Genomic DNA, 12,244 nt, shown 5'->3' on the forward strand with positions numbered 1-12,244 from the left:
TGTCCATATATGTCGTTGGGATTCCCAGCGGTTCACATTGAAGAACAAGTTAGCAGTCAGTGTATATCGATTTTTAATAACAACTGTTGATCTCATTACAGTTGTGAATTTGTTTTGCATTTCTAAGGTAAAGTAAAGGTCAACGCAACAGAAACATATCATACTATTCAAATCCAAGAAAAGAATAATACTCTAGCGGTCGGAAAATTTAGAAGTTATCGCGCACTACCACATTACCAACATTTACACAGAAATACAGGAAAAACACTTTAAACAAAACTTTGTTCAATAAGCAAATACCTACACAAAATAAAGCAGCATATACATCTTATATACTGAAAAACTAATTCTACTTCACTGATTCATTAATCAAACCTATTTCTAACTCGATTGCCACTCTGAAGACAATAAACACCTACGATATTTATTTAATACCGATGTTTTGATCATATCTGCTTGTTGGGATCCCAGAATGTTAAATGTAACATGCAAATTGTATGTATTGTATCTCCTGTTAACCGTTTTATCTTAGTAAATACAAAACGGAACGCTAAGTTTGGAAGGCTAAGTGACACGAATAGAAATCCCCTAAAACGTGATGTTCTGGGACGTGAACCTTCTATATAAGGTAGGACTTTTGTATTAACTCGTAATTAGGTGTATGTTAGTAATGAGTACGAACTGGCTAAGTCGTTATTACCAGGTATTTAGGTGCAATAATGATATCCAGTAGCTTGGTTTCGTTATACAAGGATTCTCAACCGGTTTAATATGTTTCGTACCCCAATACAGCTCACAGCCTTGTATTGTCTACGTGCGTATGCTTGAGTCAATGTCCAAGGGGTGAACGAACCCCTTTGCAGCATTACATATATAGGATGATTTCGAACTATGCTTCGAAAAACTTCTTTTTGTCACAATAATTATAGAGCCCGTTTTACGAGTAAATGACCATACGTCCTTTTTTAATTAACATCATAAGACAAATTTAAGTTAATATTCAAATCTTCAAAAGTATGTATAATAAAAAATACATTCGATGATATGTTAAGTAAGTAATGCTATTTACTTTTAATTTGTGTTCTATCTTTCATATAGTCATAAGGTTAGAAACTAATTGATGATAAAAGTCTAAATGTTTTGAGCAAGAAATAAGGTCGTTACTTAAACTTGTCGTAGTGGGTATGATGCCCACCTAGCGACATTGGGAGCTCTCTTTAGATAGATCCCCATCAAAGATACGTAGGAACGGCTCTACCTGGGAAACGGACTCGAGAGGGTTGCAATTAGACTAAGTCTTTCGATGTAATCGAGCTGACATTAAAAGGTGTAAACTAACTAGCCGTCAGATATTTCATAAGAAGGTGCCCAGATTGCTTTTTGTGATGATTCAATGATTGATAAAAGCGGCCTTCCATGTCTCATTATTGAATAATCTTAACGGCGGCTGCGATTTATAGTCTTCAAGGTCGAAAATTTAAAATTCCACTCTAAAGTTTTTTTTTCATTGTTAATATATGTTTTTCATATTGTAAATATGGCAAGAAACGCGGAGTATATCTGTCTCGGAGGAATCAGCTTCCTGTAAATATGGTAAGGAACGCGGAGTATATCTGTCTCGGAGGAATCAGCTTCCTGTAAATATGGTAAGGAACGCGGAGTATATCTGTCTCGGAGGAATCAGCTTCCTGTAAATATGGTACGGAACGCGGAGTATATCTGTCTCGGAGGAATCAGCTTCCTGTAAATATGGTAAGGAACGCGGAGTATATCTGTCTCAGAGGAATCAGCTTCCTGTAAATATGGTAAGGAACGCGGAGTATATCTGTCTCAGAGGAATCAGCTTCCTGTAAATATGGTAAGGAACGCGGAGTATATCTGTCTCAGAGGAATCAGCTTCCTGTAAATATGGTAAGGAACGCGGAGTATATCTGTCTCAGAGGAATCAGCTTCCTGTAACTATGGTAAGGAACGCGGAGTATATCTGTCTCAGAGGAATCAGCTTCCTGTAACTATGGTAAGGAACGCGGAGTATATCTGTCTCAGAGGAATCAGCTTCCTGTAAATATGGTAAGGAACGCGGAGTATATCTGTCTCAGAGGAATCAGCTTCCTGTAAATATGGTAAGGAACGCGGAGTATATCTGTCTCAGAGGAATCAGCGTCCTGTAACTATGGTAAGGAACGCGGAGTATATCTGTCTCAGAGGAATCAGCTTCCTGTAAATATGGTAAGGAACGCGGATTATATCTGTCTCAGAGGAATCAGCTTCCTGTAAATATGGTAAGGAACGCGGAGTATATCTGTCTCAGAGGAATCAGCTTCCTGTAAATATGGTAAGGAACGCGGAGTATATCTGTCTCAGAGGAATCAGCTTCCTGTAAATATGGTAAGGAACGCGGAGTATATCTGTCTCGGAGGAATCAGCTTCCTGTAAATATGGTAAGGAACGCGGAGTATATCTGTCTCAGTGGTAAGGAACGCGGAGTATATCTGTCTCAGAGGAATCAGCTTCCTGATCATAATATTTTACTGAAGTGTCTATCATGTGAGATACATGTTTACAATTATTCTACTGTTTTTGAATCAATAAATTATAGTATAATGATGTGTATTATCAGACCGAATACCTTTTATTTATAATAACAGGTTCAAAATGTTGATCATTAAAGTTTTGTTAGGTTTGAAATCTTCATTAACTTATCAATCAAGTAATCCGTCACAGAAATGTGTTAGGGGTGCGTTCTGGATTATTACCAATATATTTTTACTACATTAATGTTATCGATAAATATTTGTCGACAATTTGGTAGTACTTTGATGTTCTTAATAAGAAACTCTATTACAATTCTTATAATATGTTATTGCGTTACAAAAGGCATATCATTCGAGTCAAGAACAACAACATCTAACCGAAAAGAACAATTAACGATGACCTACACTAAACACATGAAACACGTAATTAAAATAAAAAACGTGCATCGTCAGCAAAGTGCATATTACGGTAGTTGTAATTGCATCATATGGCTTTTAAGGAAACATCTTTCGCCAGTAGCGGGTAAAATTAAGGACACATGGTTCACTTTTATTACAATTTCTATGGTATGTGTAGAAATATATATCTTATAAACGTGTACATGTCACGTTATTGTATCAACGTCATTTTCAATATCAACTCATGTAAACCAATTGCAGTAATAAAAAAGTCCAAATTTTCAAAAGCATTAAGGTGATCACAATTGTTACTAAATGACAGCAAATACTTATTTTCGAAATCATAATCAACAACAACTACGAATTCATTCAGACGAACTTAGTGATTTCCGTACAAATATCATTCCAACTTCATAACTACATAACGCTATCGAGGTGAAACCATTACAATATCTAGTACACGTGCCTATTGACCGACATTTAGCAAATGAAACTGTCTGCTGACCTCTTGTTATCATCTGCCAGGTTATAACCGTCAATCGGTAGTAAAAACACATGTGTGCTTTATCATGGGATTACTACAAATAAGATTAAAACTGATTAAAATGCAACAGTCCGAAAATTCATAAATAATAGCGGAAAATCAGCGTCCCCAAGCAATAAGACTCACAAAAACTAGTATTTGCCTCAAAAGAGGTTGTCCGAATACTTAAAGTGTCCGAGACAAAAGAGTAAGTACAGTATTAAAATAAACAATTAAATTAATCATTTAAAAATCTCATAAATGCTAAGCATTTTTGTCTATGATAAGATATTTATTAGACGTCATTGCAATTTTCCATTTGTTGTTGTTCTATACACATGCCGTTTATATCGGTAATATACTGATCACAAACGTCATTTAGTTAAAATCTCGAAACACAGCATTATTTTAATCTAAATAAACTTAAATATGTGATAAGATAGCAACCAAAGGGATAAAGGGACTAAAGAGATAACGGACCATTTACACATATACAATTGGTTTTTATTAGCGATGACTGACGTTCAAACTATTGTTCAAGAACAATATCACCGACATAATACATACGAGCAGTTTCAAAATAGAATACTCTTCTTTCAACTTGACTTATGACTGTCTACATTACTTAAATGACGAAATGAATCATTCAGTTATAATAAATGGCTACTCTGACTGATTTCAGTGTTTTATTCCAAATTCCCCCACAAAACGGACGTAAAAATAAAAATTATATCATTTGGCGATAACAAATAATGCATATCGTACTTTCATTAGATTGTTGATCCGGCGTGGTGTGTTTACTACTAGACAAACACATTTCTAAAGAAAACTATTCATATTGAATATTTTTAAGCAATACAATTTATGATTTTACGATTTGTCGCTGAAGTTGTAGTTATCCTTATAATTATGTGTATACATTTATATAGAATGAAATATGCAACTCGCGTTTGTTGTATAACACATTGATTTCAAACTGTATTGTTAATTGTTGAACACTAACATATTCAACTTAATAGAAATAATATGGATTAAAACACCTGTGCAAATCCCTCTTTTTTGACTTTATAAAAAGTGTCATAACGACTACAACTCTTTGTACTTAGTTTTATTATGATAAAAGACTCAGCGCTATTAAACGCTACTAAGTATTAGTGATATAATCGGGAATTTATATTATGTCTACTTCATCATAACGCAACCATTGTTACGAATTTTCCTAAGTCATCTAATACATGTTGCATAGCAAAGACCTCCCATTTTTATTGATGACAAATTTTAACGCTTTAAGTGGTATTTGTGTTCTTTTGTTCAAAACAATAATGATATCAGCAAGCATGTTGTGTTTAACCTCATTTACTTACCATAATTACATTTCCTCACGCATATTTTATTTGCATGAGATGAATTTACCAAACGAAAGCAGTTAAACTGTCGCCTAATGTAGCTTGAATCAAAACTTCCTTATTGACGAAGGTCATTCGGTGTTACATCGTATAACTGTTTATTTGATCACGGCCTTGTTATGACTTTTATTTTAATAATGACACTGAAGTAGATATTTAGAAGCCCGGGATGCGTGTTCGTACTGAAGTAGATATTTAGAAGCCCGGGATGCGTGTTCTTACTGAAGTAGATATTTAGAAGCCCGGGATGCGTGTTCGTACTGAAGTAGATATTTAGAAGCACGGGATCCGTGTTCGTTATTTGATCGTATCCTAATAAGCCTTTACTTTTAATTACGGATTTCCTCGCGTTAGAATGAGCAAAGTAAAACGTGAACACGCAGTATAAGATGACATGTTTAGGCGTAAAATTGTTCTGTACAAAAATATAAACAACTAACTGATAAATAAAATAGATCAGACTTAAGTTGTTGTTTCGGGTCGTCAATTGCATGTCATATATTGGTAATGTTCAATCTATATACGCTTATTTATAGGCATGACTTCAGAGGATGTTAGATCCGCATGTTATTGTTACACGAATAAATAACCTTCACATGGATTTTCGCTGAGAAGATACTTCATTTGAACGAACAAATACTATACACTCGGAAAAAGTTGTCCCTAATTAGCCTGTGCGGGCTACACAGGCTAATCTGGGACGACACTTGAAGTATATTTATTATGTTGTAATCAAAAAGAGGATCAAATTCGTCGTTTAAGTACCCAATCGACAATGCATACAAGTTGACTTGATCCTTAGTGGTAGAGATTACTTTTATTGTAGTTGGTCTAATATATCAATGGTAATCACTGTCATTTAAATTGTAGATGTTCTCGTTACCATGGGGCTCGCTCTTGGAAAATGGAGGTTAATGCTCAGGCGCAATGGGTTGTATTAGATTAGCCCGTGCAGTTCATACAAGCTTATCAGGGAATACACTTTATGCATTTATAGTATTGTTATCGTTTAAAGAAATTTAGCCGAAAACTTTCGTCCCTTATTAGCCTGTGTGGACTGCATTATATCCTGTTGTCCCAGTGCAAGAATCACTTGTTATCATGTTTGCTAGTTCTTTGGTACAGGAAAGGTCAACAAAAGAGAAACATTTCACAATATTCAAATGAAATGACGTCTACTGCTCTAACGGTCGGACAATGTACATGATTACGCGCACTACCAAAATTTATCATAAAATAGTATATCGGGCATAATTCATACAAAACTAGTCTTCAATCAGCCACACAATTAAGCGGCATCAAGTCATTATATAGCTCATATTCTGTTAAACTAATGTACTTGACTGATTGATGAATCCAACCGATAACTTACACGATTACCACTTCTGAAGACGACAATAAACACGTACGCGTTTTTAATACCGAAGTCTTTGTCATATCTAATTTGTTGGAATCCAGCATGTTGTTTGTAAATTTAGAGTGTATGTATGGTATTTCCTGTTCGCATTTGACCTTAGCGAATACAAAAAAGAACGCTCATTCTGTAAAGCCATATCACACAAATATTAATCCCTGCAAACATGTTGTGCTTTAAAGGGAATGTAATTGAGTCGGATTGGAATTTTCTTTTTACTCTTAATTAGTTAAGCGATTTAAGCACGGAGTACGAACTTGCTTAGTCGTTATTACCATGTATCTAGGTGCAATAATAATATCCATTAACTTGCTTTCATTGAATTAGGAGTCTCCAACCGGTTAAAGTTATGTTTCTAAACTAGTATTATAGAGCTCATCCTACGTGTAAATGAACTGGAGACCTTTTTCTAAATTAAACATCGTAAAACAAATTACAGATGTAAATATCCAGTATTTATACTATGTTATATACTCTTTGATGCTTTTATTTAGTACATCTATAAACTTTATATTTTCGTTCAATAGTTTATATACCTATCACTTGACGGACAAATATATGATACAATTATGTATGTTTTGAACTAGAATTAGGCCGTAACATAAAGTTGCCGAAATATTTGAATAGAAAGAGCCATATTGGCTATGACAAAATTAAAGTGGCGATTTTATGTATATCATGTATTTATCCAACATAAACCCATTCGAGAGCAATAATGAAGGCGTACTATTAGTATACCCATCTTTATTACTACGAGGTGCATACTTATTATATCAATGGCAGTTTTGTCGTTCATTTGTTCCGATAAACGCCCTCCCCTTCATACATCCCCCTTTGACTCATTAATTTAAATTCCATATTGCATTGCTATTGCATTTATGCATTAAGATATTTGCATGCTGGAATTCTATGATAGCCCCCACAAAGAAATGCGTGTGAATATCTGCTTCATTGATACAAGCGGCCTTTCTTGTCTAATTATGGAACAATCCTAACGGCGGCTGCGATTTCAAGGTCGAATACTTAAAATTCCACTCGAAAGGTTTTGTGTGTGCATTGTAAGATAATGTTTTATATTGTTAACATTGTATGAAACGCTGTGTATATCGGTTTCGGAGATAGGAGTTTTCATTGATATAATTTTTATCACTGCTTATAACATATGATTCAACTGCCCATAATGCAATATACACATGTACATTATATTAACGTGTTATCATTGTTTGCAAATGATAAATTATAGTTAAATTTGATGTATAATCGTGAACAATAAAACTTATTTCGGTTCGAAATATTATTATTAAGGTTCATTTAGGTTCAACAAATTTTCAGTAATTAATCAAACGAGAATGCAGTCACAGAAACGTGTTTAACCAATAATATTATTGACAATTTGTTAGTACTTTGATGTTCCTAATAAGATAATTAGACAGTCAATTAAAATGCTTATTATATTTAATCATGTTTGCTTTATAAGAGGCAAAATATGATAGAAAATGAAAAATACAACAACACAATAACAAACAACAACACACACACTAACCAAAAACAACAACAAACTACACGAAACACAGAAAACATTGTAAGGAAAATTCATATATCAGAATGCGTTCGAGAATCTTTTAATGCTGATGTTAATATCCACAGAACAATGAATTTGCTGTGAGAAAATTCTAAATCTATACATTAAGAAAATTATTTGGCAATTTTAGATAAAATCTTACGCTTGTATCAGATAAATGTAAGTACACAAGGTAAACGTTTGTTTTACAATATGTATGCTATCTATTTAATAGAGATTTATAAAAGATCACGTAAGCATCGCGTTTGTTATGTGTCACGTATTGGTCTATATAGACTCATATTATCGAATTTAAGCCATAACACCAGAGTGCTCTGATAATGAAATATTCGGTATAAAATAGTTGATTTGCGTTGGTATACAACGAGTTCGATTAAAAGATATAATAAAAAGAATATTAAATCAGATTTGTGTTCTGGTAATGCGCATCAGTCTCGTTGGTAGTGTCAAGTAACATCCCATTCCATGAGGCGCATGGTCTCGGAGCACACTATTAGTATAATATACTTTATGTATCAGTATTCACAAGTGTTCTGATAACCGCGTAACTGCATACACCCTTTTCCCGAGAGGTTTCAATTTGATCGCATTGAGTTTTCTGATAAGTTGTTTGACATTTATTTTTATGATAATTTTTGAAAGATGCACATTTATCTTTTAATTGATACTAGGCTTGCCAAGTCAAAAAAAAAAGAAATAAGCATTAAAAATTAGCCATTTCATACTGGAACTCTATGGGAATTCGAGTTAGTGTGAACTAACCTTTACATTATTCACAAAAGTACAGTTCAACTAAATAGCTCTTAATCTACCAAAGGCGGTATGTCTAGAAGTATTAACTACATGATTTGTCACCGACAGTTATAGTGCCTAAAAAGTGATTAACAATGATACTGACAATGCATATTTTAATTTGTTGACCCGATGTTTGAACCAGGATTTGTCTTAAATAGCATAGTTATTAACGGCGTCAAGTGTCAGTAAAGTTATTAAATCCCCTCAAGTGTTTCTATATACGAAAGTAAATGATTAGGGGAATTATGCATTGTTCAATGGATTGCTATATTTTCCACATTTTAGTGTCTTAAACATGTATAGACAATTGTATGATAATAATTGTTTAAGTGGGACTGACGGCAACAGTAGTAGTAATGATAACACAAATGATGTCTTTATTATTTGATTTTCTTCATCATATAAATATATAATACGTATTACACGGTCTATCTAAACGCAATCTATCAACTGTTAAGATAATGTAAAATTAGTTTTTATGCGACACAATTATTAAATACCAGTTGTTTGTTATATCAGCGCTTCGTCACTGGCCAATACAACAACAACAACAACAACAACAACAACATTTATTTCGGCAATTAAGCTACAAATAAGCTTCTAGCCTACAATTAGATAAAGCAAATGGTAATTCTTCAGGTAAAGATTGCTGTGATTGTTAGTTGAATACAGAGGAAGAAAGATATTAGTAATACAGGTCAAAGATCGTGAATGCAATGTTAGTGCTTGATGGTCATTAAATATTTATTTGTTAACATAAACATAATATACCGAAATCGCTTTTTGGTATATTGAGAAAACTATTTAGAATATATAAATATTACAATAGTGCATGCTTTTGGCATAATGAGAAAAACTATTTTTACTATCGATATAGTAAAACCAATATTTCACATATACAATGCAGTATTAATGGTACCAATATTTCACATATACAGCATAGTATAAATGGTACATGTTATCGATGAAAAATGTTGACTAATGTGCATATATATACATTAACATAGTAAAACTAGTATATCACATACACTCTCAACAAATAAAATGATGTATGTTATCGATGCGAAAAGTTGAATAATGTACATATATACAGACAATTAGTTAAGTCAATTAGTAATTCAATTTTCATTGACGTTTGAAGCAATGATAATTATTTATTTTTTTTGTCAGAAAGTTACATGCTTACGAGTTCTTCTCTTAGTCTACTTGCATCGTAAATATATTTTGCAATTTGAAGAAGTTCACATTTATTTGTAGTTGACATGAGCGATTTAAATTTGGTTAATGTTGGCCATCTACAGTAATATGATTTGAAGTATTTTCTTCTTAGATGTGAGTAAAGTGGGCATGTTAACATGAAGTGATATTCGTTTTCTATTAAATTTGTACAACATATTTTGCATTTTCGTTCTGCTCTCTCTATATTATAGTAACGTCCTTGTTCAATTTCTAGATTATGCGATGATAGTCTGAATTTACTTAGTGCTATTCTATATTTATTTTGTTTGATTATGTGCAAATACGGTTCAAATTCAAATTTGGTTTTAAACATACAATATGTGCTAAGTCTGCCAGATTGATTAATGTTACTTAACCAATTTTGTTTAAATTGATCTAATATTCTAATTTTTATGCTCTCTAATGATATAGTAATACGTTCTTGATTAATCCATAAATTTGTTAACCCTAATTGTTCTAACATTTTTTTTATTTCAATACACCATAGCTGCGAAGTGTGAGACCCGCATTAGTAAAATCTGGAAATAACCGCCCTTTGTTAATAATGTCCTTAATAAGTCTTGATGACCGCCTTTGACTTTCATTTTGGATCTGCTGTCTTGATTTTGGATTAAACCAATTTTCTTCAGTTTTGAATGTATTAGTTATTAAACTGGATTGAGGTAGATGATCCATTGATGTCACTTAAAGAACATATGCGGCATGTTTTGTCGGCCACAAATACCTTTCAAATGTTAAGCATATACAAATTTGGGTAATTATTTAATACTATGCCTGCTGTTATAGATCCACCCGTGGCATAGACATTAGAGTTTCCATTTATATTATTTGTGATAGTCCCATTATTGTGATACACGCTTATTGAGTACATATGCTACTGGCTGTATGCAATGTTATATTTCGACCGATGTGTCGTGTGAGTCATTCACCCTTCGATTCTATGGAGGTAAGCCTCTCGGTGCAGACACGTTGAAAGCAAAGTTTACTTTCCATCGAGTTTTGTACTTTATTGTTGTATATATATTATTTCATGCGCTGTGGTTGTTTTTAAATCATACGTTGGAAATATAAAATATCAAACTATTTTCACTTACAGATCCGTTTTATTTTGGCGTGGTATTGTCCGGAAAATGCGATGAGAGTCACGAGCAAACAGTAAAAGTTTACTGCATCCGCTTTCATAACATTGGTCGGTACATTCGATTCTCCGCTATGCGGCGTTGGTTCGTTCCCTATTCGGTGCATGTGAGTTTGGCTAGCAGCCACCATACCGGGCATGTGACAATACCAATATGTGTAATAAAAAATCAAAAGGAAGTTACGACCGCTATGTTTCAAAATTTGTCCACACTCGCAATCAGTGAAACTGTAGATAATGGAATATTTATGTGATTTACCGGATTCCTCACGTAATCCAGCTTTTATGCAGAGGGACATCATACAATGCACATTCATTCACCGAGAGACCGGGAATCGAGTCACAATCGGAGAGGTGGACAGAGTGTAAGACCCAACCTTTGTACTAGCCGGATAGGCCGCGATTACATTCGAAACGGGATTTTCTTTCTGCTGACCTTAATGCGTTACGACCGGTCGAGGATTTTGTTCTTATTGTAAACAGTTTACTCCGTTGCCAGCATGTGTTCCTATAATAATATTGATGCATGTGGACGGCCGCCTTTGAAGTTTAAAGCAGATGTCCTCTTAAGTCAGGCTAAGCCTTTGGCGTACGTGCTCCTTGTTTGTCTGTCTGAACGTTTGGTTTTATAAACCGATTTAAATCAGGGTATTCTAAGGGTAATGGGTGCATTAGTATTCGAAAGGCATTAGTCAGTAAGGAGTGCAAATAAGTATGTGATAATGACAATAACACAGTGATAGCAATAATTATATATATATATATTGTAGGATTCGCTTGGTTCAAACTTCGAAATGTTATTTTTTTGATAGAACAACAGGTCCAATAATCTAGGCTATGAGTAATGATATTAAGTATCATTAAAAATATATTAAATACTTGAAAGGAATGAATGCGTTAACTTAACATATACCCGGTTTAAGGTAAATCAATGTTGACAAAGTAGGACATTATTTCCTGCCATGTTGTGAATGAGTGGAGAATATAAGTGACTGTCAACTCGATTAGTTCATTATACAAACAATTAAAAATAGAAAAATTCTACACCGATGCAAAAATTCTAAATTCCTTTTACAGCAGTAAGCAACAATTTTGTTATCAAACGATTTCATATTTATTGCAATCAATACGCAAAATCTTACGACGCTGAAGCAATTGCTGCCCATTTTTCAATTTATCACAAGAAACTGAAAATGTGTCGATGTCAGTGTGAG

General features: G+C 33.6%; 1 long non-coding RNA gene across 1 annotated transcript; it reads left to right on the forward strand.

The window, feature by feature from the left end:
* The first annotated feature begins 494 nt into the window (after positions 1–494).
* LOC127833265 (uncharacterized) lies at positions 495–11,919 on the forward strand. Its single transcript, XR_008027284.1, has 2 exons — positions 495–628; positions 10,989–11,919. It is a non-coding gene; the product is annotated as an uncharacterized LOC127833265 (long non-coding RNA).
* Positions 11,920–12,244: the final 325 nt, after the last annotated feature.

Source organism: Dreissena polymorpha, chromosome 6, assembly GCF_020536995.1.
Source record: "Dreissena polymorpha isolate Duluth1 chromosome 6, UMN_Dpol_1.0, whole genome shotgun sequence".
NCBI classification, from domain to species: domain Eukaryota; kingdom Metazoa; phylum Mollusca; class Bivalvia; order Myida; family Dreissenidae; genus Dreissena; species Dreissena polymorpha.